This window comes from Haemaphysalis longicornis, unplaced genomic scaffold (genome assembly GCF_048455015.1).
Source record: "Haemaphysalis longicornis isolate Haplotype H1 unplaced genomic scaffold, Haemaphysalis longicornis Haplotype H1 scaffold_4, whole genome shotgun sequence".
NCBI classification, from domain to species: Eukaryota; Metazoa; Arthropoda; class Arachnida; order Ixodida; family Ixodidae; genus Haemaphysalis; species Haemaphysalis longicornis.
The window spans coordinates 38,498,023-38,521,788 of record NW_027526361.1 but is presented as its reverse complement, the minus strand read 5'-3'; the positions used below and the strand labels follow the sequence as shown (position 1 = coordinate 38,521,788).

The window sequence follows — 23,766 nt, the reverse complement described above, 5'->3', positions numbered from 1 at the left end:
GTTACGTTAATGTTGTTGCACTTGTTGCTGTTGGTTGTTGTATTGTAATTAAATGAGGAGACGTAATTACGTGGTTACGTGACATCATTTATTAGCAGGTGGGTATGATTATTATTCTTCTCTTCTCTTCTCTCTCTTTTCTTCTCTGGCTGTTGTTGTTGCGTCGGTTTTGTGGCGCAGTGGGAAGAGCACCCTGTACTTCGCGTTCCGCCCACAGGTAGTGAATGCGTTGTATCAGCAGCTTCCTGACGTAGTTTGAATGAGTCAAGGATATAAGGCGTGTTCGTAGCCCTCCACTCTGTGTCGGCTTTGTGGCGCAGTGGGTAGAGCACCATGTACCTTGCGTTCCGCCCGCAGGGTCGTGGGATCGAAACCAGGCGCCGGTAAGTATTATTTTTTTATATAGTGTAGGGGGAGGGGTGCGGACTACTACGGACAACTAGAACGGGTGACATCGTGAGTTAAAGAAATGCTCTGCATTTAAAAGCTGATTGTCATGCCAGTGGATTTCACAAGAAGTTCCATTTCTGGTTCCCTTTACACGGTGATGCGGAAATTTTAGTTCCGATAACTGAGAGTTTTTTTACGTTATCTGAATACAAAACCAACGAAATTCCAGGCAACTGTTCCGTTTAAGCGGCAATTCCGTTTAAGCGATTTCTGTCTATCGAGATACTAGATTCTACTGTATCTCTCTCTCTCTCTCTCTCTCTATATATATATATATATATATATATATATATATATATATATATATATATATATATATATATATATATATATATATATCGGAGAGAGATGCAAGACAGCCCGAAAATATAAAGAATTGAAAAAACAGAAACGGTATCCGCAATGCCAATATATACATGAAGTGAATCTTGCTTAAGTGATAAACCGATGGGCCATTTAAAGAGCGCTCGGAATCTGGTACAAGAATCACCGGCATACCGTGCTTCTCCGAAGTGTCTTCCTTGTGATGCACCAGTGCAAAATTTAAGTAATATTTGCCTTTTCTTTTCTGTAACTTACTTCCTCAAAAAAATTAAATTGTTTTTGGATCTGCTTGAGGAAGCAGCAGTACAGTTGAGTTTTATCAGATCGTTGTTTACGCTAGTTATCGCTGCTACAGCAAGTCTCGCGTCACTCCAAAACATGTTCACCAATAACTAGCAAACATTTCTCTCCGGACACAAGCAGCGGAACGTGAATTTCACACAAGCCCGCACCATGCCTTCGTTTTGTTATTCCTGTTAAGTTAGTATAAATAAGCTTCCGACGCACCCCTGATTGTTTCTGCCCGCTTCGTCTGCTTTGTTGCGTCCCACGATCCCCGTTTTTATTCAGTTTAATTTCTTTTCTCTCGTGTGGGTGGAGCCAGCTTGGACAGTTTGCCTGCTTCAATTATTTTTCACCCTTACTTGTGGTTCTTTTTCTTCCATTTACGATAAGCTGTTTCCCAGAAGAAAAGAAGCAAGGAGACACAACAGAAAGCTTCCTTCGTTTACTTTTTTGCCGGCCGCTTGTGTTTGTCACGCATCGAGTCCTCCTCAGCCGAGGAAAGACGAAGACAAAGAAGTCCGCGGCCGCGTCGTATCCGCCACTGCACGCCCGGAGGAGCGCCGGAGGAAGCTCCGAGAAGTTCCCATTAAAAGCGCTGTCACTCGCGATGCCCGTGCCAGAAACAGAGCTCCCTCAATGGCCACAAGGAACAAGAGGAGCAGCAACGGCGGCAGCAAAAAGCGCACGTTAAGGCGAAGAATATCTTCTGCAACACGGAGGCGAGCACTGGGAGTTCCGAAAAGGTGAGGTGCGCTGGAGTACACGGCCACAATGCGCTGTTCTGGTTCCCGTCTCCTGTTCGTGAAGTGGGAGCAGCAGTTCGGAATTATGAACTCAGAAGCACGCCCGCCTGGATGCACTGTGTCTCTGCGCTGAATTTAACTTACTTGAGGCCTTGCACGATTACCCGTTAAATACATCAAAGCAGGTATGAAGCAATCGGGCTATTCTTTTCTTCGTTGCTGCATGTTCCAAGGAATGCAACAGATTACGAGGTCACGCGCGAGATATTTTTCGATTGTACCCGTACGAGCAAAGTTTGGATGCATGGTGCATTGTTTCGGTTTTTTATTCCGCACGGGAAAAACACATACGCCGCACCGTATTTCGGGTTATATTTCTCGAAGCTTTTTTTTAACACGAAAGTATTTTATTCCTTTATTCCGGGATACGCGGCTATTTCACTGACGTCATGTCCGTCACGGAAATGACGCCAGTTCAACAAAGCAAGCGGCCTGTAAAGGGTGCACCCCTGCGCAAAGGCGTTCTTGAGGGGAAGCAACCTTTAGTACTAAAGAGCATACGTTATACCAGAAAAGCATTGAAGGACTCTGGTTATACTTTGGTTTGTTCGTTTTCGGGTTTTATATCTTACCCCGAAAGGGTGCCGGGATGCACCAAAATTTAACTGACGTCATATCCATCACGGAAATGACGCCAGTACACCTTTGCCGAAGTGACCCGCCAGCAGGACGTGGCTCGCCAAGCACACCCACAAGGCAGCCGCCGACTCACAAATCATGCTCAGCTGCAGATTTCGCTGCACATTTCACTTTCGTGTTTTACCGATTCCTATGACACAGGAATCAACCACAGTTTTTTTTAATAAAAAGTTCGCGCGAGATCGTAGTTTATTATCTACGATCACGTGTAAAACACAAGAAGAGTTTCGAATGCTCACCACAAGCAATGAAAGGTGCTGAATGACTCCGCAACAGCAAGGCCTGGAAGGAAATGAGAAAAAGGAAATGTCGGTTAGGTATCACTTCGAATCCTCAAGCTATTTACATGTGCTAAAGTTAACAGTCAAGCGAACGCGAGTGCAAAGCGTAGAGAAACGTATTGTCCCAGAAAATCCTTTCGAAAAAGCCATAAATTTCAAAACATTTCGGCTCTAGTAATCGGTCTGATAATTCAAGGTTTCCAAGTCGAAAACAATAAGCATTTTGATCAGCCGGAGAGGTCCTGTTATCTATTTTTCGAAACGGTTTCACTAGCTTAGGCGTTGAAAGCATTCAATAGTTTCCGCTGAACTTCGGAAGACGTAGCTCAGTTATTATAGACCCAATTTTTTGTTTGAAGTTCTGGCGCTTTATGCATCTAATCCACGCAAGCAAAATAAGGTGCTGCTCAATATAAACTATATTTGTGAAAAATTTGTAAAGCACCGGGGACACCGCTAGAACGCTGGACAAAATTTTCTTTTTTTCACATAAAACACACAACTGTACAGAAACCTCCTGCAAAGCTTACAGCAAAAGAGAGACAGAAATCGGCGCGCGTCCCTGACAATGACGTTTTAAAAGTCACGTGTCACGTCACCGTCGCGAGACGCAACCGAACCGTGGGGCCCGCGTGCGAGTGCAGTGGAGCGCCGCGAGTAGTGGCCACTGGACGCGTGAAACAATGAGGGTACGAGTGACCGGCCAGCCGGGAGAGATGGGATATACAGAGCGGAAACAACCGGACCGTGGTTCGTGACACGTAATCTACGAGAGCAACGAGAGAGAGGGGGAAAAAGAGAGGCGCCTCTTTGGCAAGTGCACTGCTGGCGGCGCGGAGCGGGGGACAAAGCATCAAAATTCACCCACGCACCCTCTCCGTCCCTTCTTTTTTTGTTCTTGTTGTTTCTCCGTCATAAATCAGAAAACGATGACGCGCGGTCGAAACTCTAGTGCCCAGGCCCTGCCCTGGGAACCCCTGTGCGTTTTTTTATTTGTTTCTGTGGAGGATTTTATTTTCTTCTTTTTTTTTTCTAAACTTCGCGACATATTCGGCGGTGGCAGCGGTGGGTAGGACGGAACCTCTCTATATGGAAACAAGCTTTCCGCCAGCTGGACACACCCGAAGCGAGCAAAGATTGAAGGAGCGGGCTTCGAAAAAGAAGAGTGCCGTGGTGCCGAGACATCCCATCACGCGGCAGCGGGGGTGCTTCAACGTGGTCGCCTTTGCCGACCGCTCTTCCTGCGGTCTTTCGGTGGGCGCTCGTACTTCCGCAACCGTGGTTAGTCGGTTCCGTGTGCAATATAGAAGTCAAATGATCCTTAACAACTACGTGAAACAGAAAGATCAACTGAACACAATTTGAGCGTTCCGTTAGTAGAGAAATTTAGCAAGCCTGTTTTGAGTCATGACAGCAATGCTGCATTCGGATGGATTCACCCTTGTTGCTTAATTGTAGTTTGGGCAAGTGCGTCCGCGCTCGACACAAAGAGAAAGAAGAGACGGACAGAGGATTCGCCTGCTAATACACAGTTCAGTATCTCAATCTTTCTCCATCTGCTTATGTTCTTTGCACGATCATCATCATCAGGCTATTTACGCTCACTACTTGGCAAAGGCCTCTCCGAAGGATTTCCAATTATTCTGGTCCTGTGCTAACTGGGACCAATTTATCCCCGCAAACATGATCTTGATCTCATCTGCCCATCTAACCTTCTGCCGCCCCCTGCCACGCTTGCCTTCTCTAGGGATCCACTGTGTTACCATTAATGACTATCGGTTATCTTGCCTTCGCATTACATGCCCTGCCCACAACCATTTCTTCTTAATTTATACTAATATGCCATTAACACGCGTTTGTTCCCTCACCCACTCCCCTGTCTTCTTGTCCCTTAGGGTTACACCTGTCATATTCCGCTCCATTGCTCGCTGAGTCGTCCTCAATTTAAGTTGAACCCTCTTAGTGAGCCTCCAAGTTTCTGCCCTATAGCTGCCCCGGTAAGGTTCAGCTGTCATACACTTTATTCTTCATTGAGTGTTAAATGGCACTTCTATGCCTTGTCATATATGCCCTAAATGTCACAGAATTTGGGTTCACCATTTAGCATGTTAAGGGGACATCCCACCGGCTTACACAATCAGAGTCCAAAAGTACATTCGAAAAAGATGCGGCAAAGCTAACCGCTTCGTCGTCCTTCGTTTTGCCAAGCTAAACGTCCAAGTTAAACGTCTAAGTCGCGACATTAAGCTAGCCATCAACATTTGGCCCCGTACCCGCAGCGGGTGTCCCTTTACTGAGAGAAACCTAATGGTCGAAAGTTAGGCGGCCGCCGCCATTTTCTCGAGGCCAGAACGAAAATATCCTAGCCGAGGCGGCTAGATCAGCACCAAGCGGCAGTGGCCGTCCGGCGAATAATTAATGACGAACGTTTCACGACCAAAGTGCATCCGCCAGCGAAGTCCCGAGTTCTTTACTTAGTGCTCCGACTTAGTATTTGTTTCGTCTCTTGCTTCTTTCTCGTGCCCTCGTTAGCACATACATATATCCGGCCGGCTCGCGCGGCAGATGGAATGGGAGAGAAAAACCGAGTCCACAAATAGCGGTGCGGGCCGTGAAAACGAGCATTACTCGGGACGAAAATGTCCGTCATAATGACCGCTCGCGAATGAATAAGTAAATACGGGAAAGACGTGTTGAGTACGCGCGTAGGCGTCGCTTATTTCCAGCCGCACCTCGCCAAGAGCAAGAACACAGACCGGAAGAAGTCGTAGTCCTAGAAAACCGCGCCGCTGGCGGAAGATTTCGGGCAACGGCGGAGCGGGCTGGCTGCCAGGGTATACGCTGCGCTCGTAACGCAACTCGGTTCCCGCAGTAAGGTGGGTTTTACGCGAAACATTTGTTCCAGCACCCACACCGTCCCTTTTTTTCTTTTTCGTCTTTTTTTTCTTTACTTTGATCACAAAAGCAACAAAATGGGGAAGGACTGGGAAAGGCTGTTGCAAGAGGCACTGAAACAGCCGCTCGAAAAGTCGATGTGCTAAAACGAAACAGGCGCAATGTGCACTGCTTTTTTTTTCTTCCTAATTACTGCCTTGTTCTCTGTTTATCGCCTTGCTGAGCCCCACTGATTGATGAATACAGGTTGGGTGTGCGAGAACACTTTCTCTGTACTTAGAAGAACCTGTAGAGTTCTTGTTTCAGGCGAAGAGGCGAACAAGTCTGAGCCGAGGGAGGGGGGAGGGCAATGACTCAATGTGATCGCTTGTCGAGCAGTGACTCAAGTTTACGGTCAAGTCATGAGCCAAGTTTCATCAAGTTCACGGTGCTTTCTTTCCCGGTTAATGACGTACTTTTGATACGGTGTATCCAGTTTTGAACACAAAACGCGTGCGCACACTTCACGGCTAATCAACACATCCCTAAGATAACCCTAGAAACTTTTTTGCTTACAGTTTTCTTGAACAGGTAGGTACGGCATCACCTGACGAGAAATTTATTTCATTACTTCCCTCTGCATTTGTCGTCTTAGCTCGCTCGCGGGACCCAAGTAGTGCCACACGGCGTTCCGTCGTCGCGGCGCAACCCAGAGGCTTCGAAAGCCAAGCGGGTTATTGAGTCATAAGCGTTCGAAACTCGTGAACCGCTGGCGCTTGTCATACTACTCCCCGTTGTTTAGCGCGAAGAAAACTGTAGGTGCAGTCAAACCCGATTATAACGAACCCAGATAGAGCGAATAATGCTATATATCGAACAAAGAAAGATCAGTTACGAAAATCATATTCCTTATAAGGAAGTTCACATGTGATATATCGAACTCGGCGCGCCTAGAATTGCCACCAAAATGCATGGTCTCGCAGCGGCGATTGAGATGTTGATTGGCTGCGATGGAGATGTTCAGCCTCCCATGGAGCGACGTCACTCTCGGCACTTTCCGTAACTGTTTCCAGCGCGCCTGACTCATGATTAAACCCTCCCAGTCAGCGAGACCGGACAAAGATGGAAGCATAGATGAACTGTGAGAAAAGCTCGCCAAAGTTTGCGATGTTGTGCTGAAACGAGTGCCCTTCGAGAATTGCCTGAGTGTCGACGATGACGTTGCCTTCACTGTGAGCCTCGCGGACGCCGACACCGTCACCGATGTCATGGCTACTAAAGCACGGAAGAAGCGAAGGATGTCGCCAGTGAAAGCCGTTTTCGGCAGTAAATGTGCTCCGCCAATAGTGTTTCGATATTGAAGGACACGTACTGCAAATGATGCAAATGATGTCTCATGTACAGAATGCTGTGCTAGGTGACGCCGCCAAAACGAAAGTGAAAACAAGAATCACCGCTTTTTGGGGAAGTAGGTAGTTACAGCCGAAAGTAGCTTTATTGCTTCAATGAAAAGATAGTTTGGCGTATGGTAATGGCATACTTGTGTTCGTTTCTGCATGTGGGGATGGCAGTATTAAGGGAGGGGGGTGAGGAGGGTCCCGCGTATTGCGAACTCGTAACAAAAAACACGTTATATGCGGGTTCGGCTATTTCGAGCTATTGGATATATTGGAGTGGCGCATTTTGCAGTTAGCTATAACCGTGTTTGACTGTACATTTGAGGAAAAATATACGTAATATACGCGGGCAGTGCCCGCGTTCATTTAGTTGGGAACGCTGCATGTTTAAGTTGGTTTTTACGATAGTAAGCGAAAAAAAGTGGCAGTGCAACACCGGGACGTGCGGGAGGAAAAACAAGCACAAAAAGAACAGAACTCCCGCTGGCGCAGTTTAGGGTAAGGGGCGCGCCAGCACTGCGAAGGTAGAAAATTTGAATTGCATTGTGTGGTAGCAGTGAGCGGATAACGGCGCTACAGCCCATTATGGCGAATCACTGCTTTACACTTATGACGGCTTTTGCATTGAGTGGAACGGCTTTAATTTTTTTTACATACGAAGCGAAGTGCAGAATGATGCTGGGTCGATGCAGTTTGAGAGCCTGTGACAGCTCGGCGACTCCATGCCGCGGCACTAGAGGCATGTGTGAGGAAAACCCAAATCAAATTAATTAGCCAAATCCCGAGCATGCCCTGCATCAAAATACAGACAGCGAGAAAAGTCTAAATAGAGGGACAGGAAAAGCACGGCGCCATTTCAGTGACAAAATTAATAATTCCGCCGTCACCGTCGCTCGTCTAAGTGATGTGAAGCTCGGCGGTGCTCGCCGGCGGAGGTAACGTCGAGACGATGCATAATTAAACGCGCTCACTTGGGCCTCGCGCGCGCGTGATGCTGCCACGGTATTACACGCCAGCAGGGTGAAGTATACGTGTCAGCTCGCCATGAAAGGACATGATTTTAATGGGAGCGCGTGACGAGGGACACGAGTTGGCTAACTGAGCGTGTCCCGGGATCAGGCGGGCCTTTGTCACCACCGACCTTTCCCGCTCCCGTCCGAAAGGATAAACAATAAGGAAGAAATAGCGTGAGACACCAGTAAACCAAAATAAATATGCGGAGAAAAGAACGAAGAAGAGAGACAGAAAGACGGTGAAAAACAAAATGGGAATGTTAAAGGGCAGCCGAGCGAAAGAGGCAAGGAAATGCGTATTTCACTTCCAGGAATAGAACGCTTAGGCGCAGAGAAACTACGACCGGTTCTGGTTGAAGCACATGGTTGTTATAAATATATGCTGGTCGTTTAATGCAGATCGTCATCATCGTCATCTTCATCATCATCAGGAGGAGGAGGAGGAGGAGGAGGAGGATATCTACGCAAAGGCCTTCCCCATGAACTCAAATTATTCCTGTCCTGTGATAACTGCGACCAACCTGATCCCCGCAAACTTCTTGATCTCATCTGCCAAGCTAACTTTCTGTCGCCCCCTGCCACGCTCGCCTTCTCCAGGGATCCACTCTGTTACCGTTAATGACCAACAATTATCTTGCCTTCGCATTGCATTCCCGGCCCACGCCCATTTCTTCTCCTGAATTTCCACTGATATGTCCTTAACACGCGTTTGTTTCCTGACCCACTCCGCTCTCTTCTTGTCCCTTAAAGAATGCAGATAGCAAAGGTAAATTACGAAGGCGAAGAAAGCGGGAGGTATGAATGCGTACGAGTTAAAAGTGTACTCATTCAATTTGGCTAGGTTCCAAAATGTTGTTGAACACAAGAACGCGTTTCGCAATCTATGTGCCGGTATGCGCAATAACAAATGGGTGCACGATCACTTTGAAGTCGTAAGTCAGTCATGTCGTCTTTCAATACAATACGGCGATGGCAGGAAATGCGGCGCAGGGGTGGCTGGGCAAGTGAGAGGGGGGTGTTAGCAGGGCGAAAGGAGAATGGGGGATAAGTAAGCTTACCCTATTCGGGGTGCTGAGACGCCAACGAGGCTACAGAAAATAGCGTTCTCGTGTATCGATTATTACGCGTCATTCTACCCCATTCAAGCAGAACGAGGTCAGCGTTATTCACTGTTTCCATGTTCAACTCCCGTCACACTCTTTTTTTTTAAATGCAGAGCATTTCAGTAACTCACAATGTCACCCGCGTTGACGTCCGTAGTCCGCACCCCCCCCCCATACTATATATATATAAAAAAAATACTATCCGGTGCCCGGTTTTTTCTTCTAACCAAGACATGTTACCGTTTCACGGAATAAAATTTCAATAATGTCCGCGGGAGTTCCGCAAGCCATGGTGCATTTCTCTTCAGACTTCCGATAGCGCTGGCTTGCTTCTAACCGCCCACGCATTTGACAGGGTTCGTCCGCTCGCGATCGAGCTGCGCCCCTCGCTCGCGGGCACGCATAAACGCCTATCCCCTCCGCGACATTCGTTTTTCCCGCAGTCGACAGCCACGCATCTCGCGTCTCTGTTGAAACAAGGAAAGGCGAGTGTGGGCGTCTGAAGGCTGTCTGATTGCCGAGAACAAAAGACGCACTTTTTTTAACCCCACTATTCTGTTATTCTATTTTCCTCCTGCTCTTCGTTTACGCACGCAGGTGGTGTCAGCCCTCGCCCTCTTTACAATTCAAATCGTTGTCTTCGGGGCCGCGACGCTCTAAAAATGAAACCGCTCCTTCGATTCGCGACCGTTTCTCCGCACAACTCAAAGCGGATTCTTTTGACAACTGGCCCCATCTGTTCAAACGATTTCCTTTTCATCTCACCTCCCGCTCCGACATCAGAGATTATATTTTATTAGCTGTATGAGGTGACACTCGCCGAGACGTTTTCTTTCTCTCTGTCTCTCCTCCTTTCGTTGTTCTTCTTTTGTCTCAAGACAAGACGAAGATATATGTTTCGTTTCTTTTCGTTTTTCACCGAACTGATTGTTTTCGCGCTGCGAAGACGTTTCACGGATACATCGTTGACTTGCATGAATACGTGAATGCAGTTGTCGAAATTGCTAAGCGATGAATAGAAATATCTAGGTTCAATATTTCCTTTTCTTCCGAGTTTTATTCATGTATTTATTTATTTATTTTGCGCGGCCGTGCAAGCTTTATTTTGCGAAAGGGCAGCTAGACAATAGCTGAAAGCTCGTCATTTTTACGTTTATACGGTTCGCCGTAATGGCTGGGAAAAAAAAGCGTTAAGGTTTATACTCTTGTCTGGTGCCAACCATCCTCAAATCCCTAACAAAACAGTGTTAATAATAGTGACAGGCACGAAACCTGATGCATGCAATCACGCACGCGCAGACTCGTGCGCGATACCAGAATAAGAAGAACAAAGAAGAAAAGTTACCAGAATAAGAAAAAAAAAGAAGAAAAAGAAGAAAAAGAAGAACACACTGATTAAATCCGTGCGTGTAACACGGAGCAGGTTTTTCGTCGTCACTAATTAGAAGCGCAGGTGTACGAGATAATAAGGCACTGCAAGGGTTGAGCGTAAAAGAGCGCCTATAATTGCCCCCTTTCCCCAAACACATAAAGATTATCCCAGCTTCTTTTGAAGCCACGGTGATCTACTTCTCGCGAAGCATCAACTCTCGTCCACCGCGGCCAGGCAATTTCGTGACTTCATCTTTTCCTTTAACTTCACTTCTACTCGACGCGGAAGCTCCTTGGTTGCGGCGTTTTTGTCCTTCTCGAAAAACACGATTACGGGGAACAAAGAAGCTGGCAAAAGTAGCAGGAAAAGAAAGGAAAGGAGGCGCAAGCCTCCTATACACTATGCCTTGCTCAATCAACGTCGTGGTTCAGAACGGGTTTGAAGCGTCAGCGTTAGACGTAACGTTCCCGCTGTAGTGGCTCATTTTAGGACATCCAAGCTAAGCGCAAGGAGTTTTGCTGTTCTCACTAGCGAGTGCTTTTTTTTTTTTTTGTTTTTGCGAACAGAAGTAGAAGCACGAGTAAAGCTGAAAAAGAACAATAAGTAAACGAAGCCGAAACTGGTATATCCCGTACTCATTTTTATCGTGGTATTTATTTGCCTTACAAAGGGGAAAAGAAGAAGAAAGAAAAAAAAGCGTAAACTCAAGACAACAGCTGCTTTCAAGAAGAAGGCTTATGAGCAACGAAATGCAGAATACACCCACACGGAAGGGAAAAAAACGACGCCGGCTTGCTCTCTCAGTGGGCTTGATACACATCGCGCGCGTGTGAGCGCATCCGTGCGCCGACAGCGATGGATCCGGCGAGAGCGCGGCTGTCCCCGCCGTGGCATGTTCTCTCTTCATCGGACTCGGGCGCGTGATCGAGACGTGAGGGAATTCCTGACAATCTGGAGGAGGCGGCCTCGATTACCCTTCCTCCAAGCGCGGGCACGCGTGCGAGCGCGAGCGCAGTCTGCCACCGCCACCTCGCTGCTGCTACGATCGGGTGCGAACCTTTTTCCGCGCCACCAAACAGGCCCGCTGCTGCCACCGATCACGCCTTCGCCTCGTGCCGCGCTGCACAACCCCCCTTGGGGCCTGCAGCCTCCCTGGGCTGCCAGCCTTGCCGGTCGCCTGGCTTCCCGCGTGCTTTCTGCTCCCGCTGTATAACCGCCGCCGCTGTTATACCGCTGCTGGTGATGCTCGGGAGAGTGTTGCCTGCTCGCTTGCGTGACTTCGTCACCCATGCTTCGCGGCGACACCTTCTTCGTACGAATGCCTTACCGTTCTCACATAGCTTTCTTTACTCTTGTCTGTCTTGTACTATTACTGCCCATTTCATCTCAAAAGAAGTGTATTTGCCTCATTCGTTCGGACAAGAGAAGGGCCTTTGATTGAGTGATAGTTCATCCGATCAGGTGGTTGGGCTTTCTTTTCTAGGGGTTGTTGTTCGAGGGAGACGCGATAGAGCGCGAAGCGCTGGCGTTTTCCTGGCGGCGACGATTGCGCCATGCTGCGCTGTCACGGAGCCCGGGTGTCGGAAATTAGTGCACCACCCTTTTCCACCTCCTCCCCTGACAAACGCGCCACGTGCTCATCTGTGCGCAACCGCAATCTGTAGCTGTCGCGACGACGCCGAGCCAGCCGCGCGAGACTAGGGGGGAGGGGAGAAACAAAAATGCTGGGAAGCGCGTGCGAGTGAACGTGCCGCCGTCTACATTTCGAACACCTCCCGAGGTGTGTTTAAGGCGATCGCATTGTCAAACGTAACACCATGGTACAACGACGTGCATTAGCGGGTTTGTTCGCTCCTCGGAGATACCTACGCACGTGCGTCGGAAAATTCACAAACTGAATGTCATTTGTGGCACTGAGCTTTCGTTATTTGGAATCGTGGTGACGTAGCAAAGCCTGTGCATGTGCGTTAATTAATGTCCAATAGATGGCTTTCACTGACCTACACGTAGCTGCCATGTTTGTAACCCACAAGCACTGGGAAAGGTTGCACAGCTATCTTATGCTCTTATCTTTCTTTCTGAGCGCTCAAAAAGCAGGAAAGGGCAGTGATGATGTGTTGTACAAGATTGATTGATTGATTGATTGATTGATTGATTGATTGATTGATTGATTGATTGATTGATTGATTGATTGATTGATTGATTGATTGATTGATTGATTGATTGCAGAGTTTAACGCGCCGACGCAACGTAGGCGATGAGGTGCGCCGTAGTGGAGGGCTCCAGATTTACTTTGATCACCTGGGGATCTTTAGCGTGCGGCGACGAAATCTCGTACACACGGACGTTTTTGCTTTTCGCTTCCACCAGAAAAGCGGCCGCCGTGGTTGGGAATCGAACCCGCGTCCTCGTGCTGCGCAGCGCAACGCCTTAGCCAAGTGAGCCAACGCGGCTGGTATCATGTACAAGCTATGTATAAGAAGCGATGTAGTTCCTTCATTTCCTGTGCTTACCATTTTTAGTCAACTCCCATTTTAAAAGCACATTTCCCCTAATCTAAAATTTGTTTGATTTTGTTCTTGGGATAAAGTGGGACGAGGTTTCAAGAAATGGTAGTTCGGAGCATCCGCATTGGAATGAAGGACTTAAGACTGATATTTGGCGAAGCCAAAGCTGTCTAGCACTAGAAATAGTGCGTAAAGAATAATTTATCGAATAAACTGATGTCCAAGAAAACGAAGTCAACATGATCGGCATACTTTTTATACTAAAGCAACCCCAGCGACGGGAACGCCGCTGCTTAGAAGTAACTTTTTTTCTTGCTGAGCCTTTTAATTGTCCAGCCAGAAAACTTAAAATGAAAAAAAAAAATATGGAGGGTTGCGAAAAATTCACCCCGTCTGCTGCCCTTTACCGCCGAAACCCGAAACGGGAACCGATTTAGTCAATGTCTTTTTTTTCTTCTGCGTCTCACTCAGCACGGAGAAAATTTCAAAGCGTTTTCAAGAGAACCGATAAGAAAATTCCTAAACTTCACGCTGTCAATTCTAGCTGCTGGGTTTATCAGCGGTGACCGCTATCTTCCAAGCTAAGCCCAAACTATCGCTCGTAGGAAATACGACGCGACGCCAAAGAAACCGGCGTCCAGCCGCGCGTTCCGACAGCAGGCCGATAACGGGGACACGTCGCTTGCCGTCACGGGTGAAGACCCGCGGAACAAGGAACGGCAGGCTCGCGTCTAACGACCATAATCTAGAAGCGTGTTGGCATGTTCGAATTACGATATGGCACATGCTCTGCAAAACTCTAAAGAGAAAAATCGGGAGCGGGTGTCCGGACCGAAGTGCCGATAAGGCTTGACATATATTTGCCGTACGTGCGCGACGCGGGGCCACGTTTCCTCCAGCTGCTGTTCATGGGCAAATAAAACACGACTGCAGGAGGATTTCTCAGTCTTCACTTTATATATATATATATAAATATATATATATATATATATATATATATATATATATATAGAGAGAGAGAGAGAGAAAGAGAGAGAGAGAGAGAGAATCAGAATAGGAAATGAGGGGCTGGTTGAAAATAAGACAGAAATAAGAGTTGGCAAGAAAACCTCGGAAAGCAAAGGGGAGGTTGTGGTGGGTCATAGAAACAGATGAAGAATTTGGAAAGAAAGAAAGTGGAGAAAAAATGCCCGCCAGGTGGGATCCGAACGCACGACCTCCAAAATACCTGTCTGGTGCGATAACTTTCTTTCTTTCTAAATTCTTCATCTGTTTCTATGACCCACCACAACCTCCCCTTTGCTTTCCGAGGTTTTCTTGACAGCCAACTCTTATTTCTGTCTATTACATACATACATACATACATACATACATACATACATACATACATACATACATACATACATACATACATACATACAGGCAGTAGAATAGAAGAAACTTCTCGAGGAGCCAGAAGAAATATTTCAGAAAATGGTTGACTCACAATAAAAAACGGTTTACTGACGTGTCGACTGCAGGACCAGTTTTCATCGGAATATATATATATATATATATATATATATATATATATATATATATATATATATATATATATATATATATATATATATATATATATATATATATATATATATATATATATATATATATATATATATCGGCGTCAGCGAGGGGGCGAGATATAGTTTTGTATTTGTTTCTTAATAAAAAGAGGCTCCTGTGACAGCTTGCCTCACTTTTTCGCCTGAGAGAAGGGCAGAGACCTGACAAACACAACCTCTGCGAGCGGCTATCGCTAGAGTAGCAGCTGTGTGCGTATCGTTAATGTATGCGTGTACTACTGCGGGAGTCCCATGGTAGTTTTGGTGTTTTGGGACAGATATTTGCGCCCACTGTTTAACTATAGTTTACCGTGACCGAAGCTTTTTGATCAAGTCGTCCATGCGGGAAATAAAAAAATAATCACGAGGGATGCGTAGAACTTTCTAACAATGTAAAGGCGAAGGCGTAGTTTCGTGGAGCACGCGCGAATGCTTTAGATGCTTTTCAAGCTTCAAGCGCACAGTATTAGTTTTGTTGGCCCCCTTAGTGCTTTAGAAATAAAACAAAAACCAACAAAACAAGTGGGGAGTCAAGTGAAGCATACCAAAGACGTCACGAAGCACTGATTTTTACTTTTTATTTGGCTCTTTTTTTCGGGTTCTTGTTATTGTTGTCTTACTTTAGTTTTTCATTTTATGTTACGACTCTACATTGCCTACCCTCGAAAAGAAATCCTTCCCGTGCCACTTATGCTGGGCACTTATAAATGATTTGAAATGTTATTGAAAAATGGCAGGAGGTTCCCTTTGAAAATGGAATTCGTGTCGCGTTGCTTCCCGTCTGCAAACGCCGTTTCTAATACTATTTGTTGGACTGGAAGAGTACGTACAAAAATAATTCGAGCCCTTTTACTAGTGCTCGTGCTTCCGAAAGCATACCTCACCGTTTGGGCTAATGATAATACCTAATCAAGCAAAATTTCACAAAGCCCATTGCATTAGAAATGTCTTATAACAGGGCAATACGCGAGTGAAAGAAAACCGACTTTCGTTAAACATGTCAGTACAGCCCAGTGATGCACGGTATGGTTGTGGATATAAACTACGACTAGCCACGCCATACAGGCTAGCATTGTTTTCTACGAGACAAATAAACGATCACTTAAGGCAGATAATGTTTGCACAACCAACAAACATTTAGCAAATCATGCAGCCCTCCGTCGACCTAACGACGACGATAGTTGCACGCCAAGCTTTCTCGTAAGGGATTCTTTGATTTGCCAGTCCCACACTGCGAGCGCGTGCTATGCTGGAGGTACGCACGATTACCCGCAGCAACTACCGGGTGTGCACTCCCTAGGCCTAACGTTTTGGTTTGGTGTGTACGGTGCGAAGTTGTACGCGCTGCTTGGCGTTCGCTTCGACCGTGTCGAAATAGAGCAGTCGGATAGACGCCGGCTTCCTAACACGAGAAACCCAGGTTCGATTCCAGCCACGGGAAGCGGTTTTTATTCTAACTTGGCCCACTATCATTCACATCATCGTGAGAGAAAGTTGGCTTTCCTGTAGGGCGTATCGGCGTACAACCGCATCAGTGAGGAGAATAAAGCCTAGCCTTAACATACTTCGCGTCCTTTTGGCGACATCTGAGGAAACATCTTGTCTTATTCAGAAAAGCACGCATAGTATGATGCAAGTTTGTCGGTCAATGTCCGGCACAACATTCTAAAGCTATGAAGCGCTCAGGAAGGAGCCCATTTGAGCGCGACGAAGAAGAGCACAAGAGGCAAGTTGATTAAGAAAGAAAGAAAGGGTACACAGCGGGTGCACAAAGGAACAGCAGGAGAGAGGGAGAAATGCATCCTCCCGACGAGCGGCTATGCCCGTTAGCCTCGACTGCTCCCGTGCTCCATGGCTCTGCGAGAGCGCTAACCCCGGGCGCGCGCCGAGGATTGGCGAATACAAGGCTCGTCCCAGAGTGATCCGGAAAGCTGATCGAACCCCGGCTAAGCTCATTCAGATGGGCGACAGACGACATAGATCGAGGAGCCTCCTCGCTGCTTGACCACGCCGTGTTGTATTACACCGAGCTGGGCTGCTTAGCGCCCGATGGAGCACTGCGGCCGCCGTGGAAGAAGCCCCCTCGAATTCTCGCCGCCCCGGCTTCTTCGGGGGCCACCCGCTGTCGCCCGGCTTATCGAAAACAAGGCGGCTGAAAACAGCCTTGTAGTGCGTGCGGGCTCCCGCTGGGGGGCAAGGACTCGTGAGGGAATCAACTAACCGCGGTCGCCGTGGACGCTGAAACCAGTCCGAGACAAGGGTGCCAGAACTCCTCCTCTCACGTGGGGCGGGAAACAGAGCGATAAAAGGGTGCGGTGTGACGATTGATCACGCAGTGATTTGGAGGTATCTTTCGCAACGTTACATTGTTTTGCCATGATGGAGAACGGGCTTTGTCAGCACTTGTGGTTGTCTCTACTTCGTCCAAGTCTCTACTTAGTCAAAGTGAGTTTAAACCTAACTAAATGTTTTCATGTACAATTTACTAACAGAAAAAGGTGGTATCCAGGTATCATTACTTAAATTCCTGCGCAGTATAAAAAAGTAGATCAATATAAGTATCTTGGGGTAGCAGTCACGGCAACACAAGATTGGACCAGTCATGTAGACTTAATCACAGCCAAGGCTTCGCGCTTAAATGAACCCTGCAACACTTTTTTTCGGCTTTTTTTTTTTTTGAAATCTTAAATGCTTGCAGAACGTAGTCACCCAACACACCCAGTTTTTAGATTAGGGGGTCGCAAAGTACCTCAGCCAAAAATTGCTGCTCTATGCCCATCAGATAACTTGGAAACTCGCTCAAAAGATCTTTCTCTCTTTTCCGGTCTTGACGTTCTTCGGCGGCCCGAATTACGTCACTAAGGTCATGTAGCGGATGTTGGCTGCTTTTCCTTCAGTTGCAGCAATGAACCCTTTTCGATGGCAACTTCAAAAATACAAAAACAAAGCAGAAACGGAAGGCGTATCTGGTGCGACGAGCAAATCACGCAATGCTGTCCGTTCTGGCGATAGCTATAGCTTTCGCAGTGCTTCGAGACGCGAAGGAAAGAGTGAAAGCGTTTTTCAGAAGTGTTGCAGGGTCCCTTTAAGTGGAGAAGTGGGTACTCTCGTGTGCAGTTCATACCCTTTACTCTATCTAGAGAAGCTTTCAGCAGTTCCAGGAACAACTTTCTATGATGGTTTGGAATCCGGACGCTCTCGCGCTGGATCGCCCAATGACCGATCTAATTAAGCTCGCCAAATGGCTCAGCTTGGGCCGGTTAATAAAACCCTGGAAGAGCGCCGTTATTTATTCCGGCCCACGAATCCACGAAACTCCGAAATTCCGCGTACTGTTTGCCCAAGTGCTCTATCTCTGTTCCAAAAGGTAAACAAATGTACAAAATGAAAGAAGGCAAGGATTAAAAATAATTCACGATGGAATCGTATTTTCTAGTCCTAATACATTCATTAGCTTTGAATTGAGCGCCATCTAGCTTCCGCGTCGAGTTTTAATCCTTCAGGAGGCATCTAATTAACTATCTAGAAGCCCGTCAGGAAAACAAAAGAAAAACACCCCCCAGAAATGCGCTGTAATCATCGTGATCGTCATCGTCTTCATCATCAGCCAGTGAATGCGCTCTCCAGGGCGTAGCTCGGACGCAATCATTAACGCCTAAATATGCATCGAAGAGAACGAGATAATACGAAGAAGAAAACTTGACGCACACAACGTCGCAAGTCATCCCGCGTTATGCTCTCCCCCTCGCAACTGCCGGTTGACGCGCGCGCTGCCTAAGATTCCGCGACGCGGTTCTCCCGAAGGGTGAGATTCATGTTCACGTCGGTTTGCTCCCGCCGCGAGACAAGAGCAAGAGTCGAGGTTGAGCTACACACCGGCGGTTCGTGCGTATCGATTACGCATCCCGGTTGATTTTGTTACGCCGGCGGCGGCGAGCGTGGGGCAATTTTTCATCGCAAGGACAGCACCGCATTTCGCACCGCGGCGGCGGCGGCGGCGTCGAGAATACCGGGATGGCGGCGCAATTTGGGTCGTCCCATCTCGCAGCCCCACGTGAGCGAAGGGGGAAAGGGAGGCGCATCGCGATTAGCATCCGGCCATCCTAATTGCTTTCTAATCGCTCCGACGGCAGCAGCCCGACCAGCAAGCGAGCTACGGCTCTCGATAAACTATTCATCGCTTCGCGGACCAACGTCCCCGCACACACTCCTACGAGATTCCTTCACGCGCCATTAAGCTCATACAGAAACAAACCCCAACGCCGACACTCCCTGTGCTCTCCTAACCCTCCGGCTTCTCGTTTTTTTCTTCCACCCCGCGCGCGTTTGTTGGTTTTCTTGAGATTCGCTCGCCGCTGTGAGTGCCAGGGGTGCGCGGTTTAAAAACTCCCATCGGATTTAAGCAACAAAAGCGTCAGCCTACCGTCTCCCTTCCGAGGGTAAATGCGGCGCGCAATTTTTGCGCATGAGCGCCCCCGAATTTGCTTGTTTTCACGTCGGAGGATCCTTAACTGCTCCTAGCCAACGGCTCTGGGAGAAGCCGGGAACTAGAATGCAAAAGAAAGATGGCGCATTAATCAAATCGCGAAGCTCGACAGCGAACGAACCGCTGGATTACTTCATTAGGGAACGTCCACGCAGTGTGTACTGTTGCAATATGATGTATGAGCTCAGGGCGGCGATAAAGACGCTTCCAGGAAAACTCCGAATACACTGCTTTGCCGTAGGCTCGGTCGTATTTGAAACTATGACAGAGGGCTTAGTGTGGTCTACTTAGTGTGGCCGTGTTGTCTACTTCTTCCTTCGTCCTTGTTTTTTTGAGCGCTTCTGTATTCCACCACGATGAACACATACCAACTAGCCCAACTTTCCGTTCTTCTGCTTAGTGTGGTCCTGGCACTTAGGTCTTTGTGAGGACTCCTGTTGGGAAAGCCAAGGTCGTGATCTGAATATTAAACGAGACTTCGTGCCAGAAGCTGCGCCAAGTGAGCCGCTACACGGAACGATTTCGCTGGCTGCGTTAGTCTTTCAATGCGTCCAAACCAGAACCGCCCATTTGCTATTCCAGTTCTTGAGTGACCTCAAGTTTCGCCAGTCACATCTGAATACTTCAGGAGAACTTGTTGCTGGGCGTATTGGTTTTGTTCTAAGAACATACTGAGTAGCGCTAAGAAACACACGCAAGAAAGAGGTGTGTGTGTGTGTTTTTTTTTTTTTTTTTTTTGCTACTCAATTCAGTATGTTCTTTGACATCTGAATACATTGCTCCGCCACACTTATGAACCTTACTCAAAGCGCAGTTGATTGCAACACGTCTTGCTTCTCGCACGGCAAAAAAAGTGAAATGGCCAGTTTGTAATGCGAAGCTTGACGAATCGAGCCTCTTTTCTGTGGTTGGACCAACGCAAGGAACATTCGCTTCGTGGGGAGCCGGCCACAATGAACGGAGTGTTCCAAAGAACCACAGGGAGGTACTCCAGCGCTCTCATCTCTGAGGTACACTTTCTTAATTCTTGCATGCACCCCGCTCGTTCGATATTGCGCGAAGCTTGACTGATAAGCGGAGCGGGCGCGTTCCCAAGGGCACGCGATAAGGTGTGCCGCAAAAGGCAAGCCGACAAGAGCGCGTACCAAGTCAGCGAAAACCGCCGGAGCATCCGCGAAATAAAAGCTAACAGAAGACAACGAAAAGTTGCGAAAAAGAACAAGAGCGGAGGAAGCGCAGAGACGATGAGCAGCAAAGCAGGGATGAAGCAACAGCGGCCCTCGCGGCCACCGTACACACAGGGCGGCGTGGGGAATGGCGGGGGCCAGGACGGAACGCATCGTTGAGGCAGCCGATCTCTTTCACATGCAAATAAGGACAACCCCTTCGCGTGCATACATCTTTGTTCGCACGCATACAAATCGGTTTTTCATCTGGGAAGGGGACCGTCAAAATATGTGGCCCTTTTTTTCCCCCGCTACCAGCCCCCACCGGCAGCAGCAGCAGCTCGCCTGACTCCTGTCTTACGCGCGCGCGAAAAAGCTCTCACACAAAGTCCGACGTATGCGTGTTAACACACACACACGCACGCGCTCCCGTATGCGCGGCCGTTCTTCGGGGGCACGCCCCCTTCGCAGCGACGAAAAGGAGAACGAACTCCTCAGTAGGTAGCACAACGCGGCGAGCGAAGACGCGCGCTCGTATAACTTTTCGTTTCGTTTTTGCTTTTTCCCCCGCACGTAAACAAGCTGGAAGAAAAAGTTTTTCAAGGAGCTTGTCTTTGGAATATTGACTCATCTTTCTTCAAACTCGACGTCATCAAGTGGCTTCCCTTTTGCTTTTACGCTTTCCGCGCCTTAGTATTTCGTCTTTCTTCGGCTCCTTCTTTGTCGCCGTATGGCACGGCTCCGCGCGTGTGAGGCGAAAGGCTTAGGATAGGCCTGGTCGCTTGAACATGTTTCGGGCTTAATGCCGCGACCTCCCGTAGTGAGTCGAAACCAAAAGGAATATCCAAAGATGAACCATAACGCCGCTTAAAAGGTTCAAGTGAAGAGGGGGGGGGGGGGGGCGGAGACGATTCAACCAACGCAAAGGAAATTCTCTATCCACTGTTTATCTACCAGGCCGGTGTTTGTTAAGCGTTAGTATCTTCAAAACCTGTTGGAACTATGAATTTCTTTCTAGGAAATTTTGATTGGTCTCCAAAAATAAAATGCCCTGCTGGATGTAAGGCAATGCAAAACTCTATATAAAGAGCTGTGTCCGCTCTTGTCCTCTTCGTCTCTCGTCATCGCTTGCTCTGTTTCTTCCCATTCCTCCGAAATAATTCTTTTCTTGCTACTTTAATATGTGGAAATAATAGAAATAATTGAAAATGATGAATAGATCCTCAGTAAATCATTTTTTGATCCTAATGATAAATAGCGCGGTGTTCGGATGTCCCCAATCATAATGAAATTGGGTCTGCGAAGTAACGCAAACAATGCTGCTCGCGTGTTGCTAGGCTTCAAACATTACAAAAGGCTATAGCTCTCATTTTTTGTTTTGCATAGCAAAACAAGAGAGAGGAGAATAATAAACTTTTTTTGTGATGGAGCAATGAATAGCTATCTGCCTGTCGTCTCAAGAGCCCTAGCAACGGACTTCGCGGTGATAGCGCAAAACCTGCAAAGGCTCAGCGTAACCAGAACTGGCTTCGAAAATGACGCTCCATGCGTAGAAATAGTTGGGACACTAACATTCTTAGCACATGGACCACGCGCTGCGTAAACACAAAAAGCACTCTTGCCTGATCGTTTCTTTTCATTTCCAGATCAAGTTGCGAACGATATGGATTCTGAGCCAGCGTCTGTGCTCGTGTTCTCGACGAAAGCACATACGCTACAGAAATTGTTATAAATAAACAAAATAGGACTTACCCTGAGATATTGTGATACAAACCACAAGATATTAACGGTTAATTCTTCAGCGGGTACTCTAGACATCACTGGAATTCCTTGTTTAAATTAAAAAAATAGGAAGTTCTAAATTATTATTAAGCTTTTTTTCGAACCACACGTGCAGCGGAGCCTACAAGAGTAGCCCAAGATGGAGGAGAGTAGCCCAAGTCGGAGTGCACTTCGCCATTCGCCGCATGGAAAGGCCCCGGCTCATCGCCCGTGGATCGCAGCATCGACATCTTTTTCCTACCCATTTTAGGGCCGGCGATGTTGCCTGTCCTTGTTTTTCTGTTTTGTTTTTCGCGTCGCAACGCCAAGTCGTTGCCGCGTGTCACTCATCATTTGCCCCGTTCTCTTTCCGCGCGGCACTTAGTTTTTTACGGCTTGCTTTCCTTTCTCTGTTCCTTCAGAAACATATATATATATATATATATATATATATATATATTATTTTTCTGCATTTCGTCGAGCTGTAAGAGTAGAAAACATGTATGGGGCGACTCTGAAACTTGCTTTTCTTATGATCTGTTTGTGTCATGCCCTTCAGTGCTCGCAATCTAAAATAATCACAGTCGAAGCCGGCTCCAAGCACGCTGTCAGAAAAAAAGGTAAAAGCTCCAATGAGAGGTTGAAGAGGAAAAATAAATGGGAACTCGTAGTCACGGATGTATAGCCCGGAAGCCCTCACCTCCGGCTGACGCCATGTACGAGTCGAAGGCCGGGGGCAGCGGAAAAGCCTTGGGCGCAGTAGCATCGGTGTAGTTCTCTTTGAAAAGACGAACACGTCGTTCGGTTCAATTTAGCGCCGGTCCGCGCGCAGAGAAAAGAAGACCGAGAGTCCCTCGGCGCACGCCCTTAACGTCGCGCGCGAAAACACAAAAATAACGGAAGGGACGTCGAAGAGGCAGAGGAAACGACGGGGCGAGTCCACGGCGGCACAGAAAATGCGAGGAAGCAATAGAGACGCAGAGAGGGGGGGGGGGGGGGGGGATGTGGAGTGGGAGTGAGTAAGTCAGAGTAGGGAACGAAGATGAAAAGGTGAAACGACCTTTTTCTTCGGACAAACAGTCCACCGCGCGCGCTACATGGTGGACCGCTAAAGAAACGCGCCATCAGGGGAGCGAGAGCCACTTGGACCACGCAGTCGGCACGGCCGTCGCTTTTGCCGTTTCGCCTGGCAGCGGAGGAAAACACTACGCTCGGCTGTGCCTCTTCTGCCGTGGCCGAAAACCTTGGCCGCTGCCCTCCGCCCTCGCCCCTTTAATTCGACCATACCGGAGACGGAACTAAACTCTCTGTTGGCCGGCCGCGCTCGGAGCACACAAGCACTAACTGCGACTTCGGCTCGTCGGTCGCTGTTGGGTGCGGGCTCCAGTGGTCCGTGAAAAAGAGGCGACCCGTAGTCGTAAACTGCCCTTTTTACTCGGACCCGGAATGAAACCAGGGGCTACCTGTTGTTCACAGTTTATTTATGCTGCCCGTGTCTATCTTTTCTTTCTTTTCCGGAAGCAGCAAGGACTATATAATATAATATAACATAATATAATATAATATAATATAATATAATATAATATAATATAATATAATATAATATAATATAATATAATATAATATAATATAATATAATATAATATAATATAATATAACATAAAGTACACGCATGGGGCAGTTTTAGTTGCTGAAATTAGG

The 23,766-nt window shown here is 47.6% G+C and overlaps 1 protein-coding gene across 2 annotated transcripts in view; it reads right to left on the bottom strand.

Moving 5' to 3' along the window:
• LOC144178522 (irregular chiasm C-roughest protein-like) overlaps window positions 1-23,766 on the bottom strand; it is a 413,379-nt gene that overhangs the window by 212,233 nt on the left and 177,380 nt on the right. For both annotated transcript variants that reach the window (XM_077706443.1, XM_077706440.1), the window contains exon 3: window positions 2,741-2,783. The gene's annotated coding sequence lies outside the window, so the exon portion shown is untranslated. The remainder of the gene's footprint in view (window positions 1-2,740; window positions 2,784-23,766) is intronic.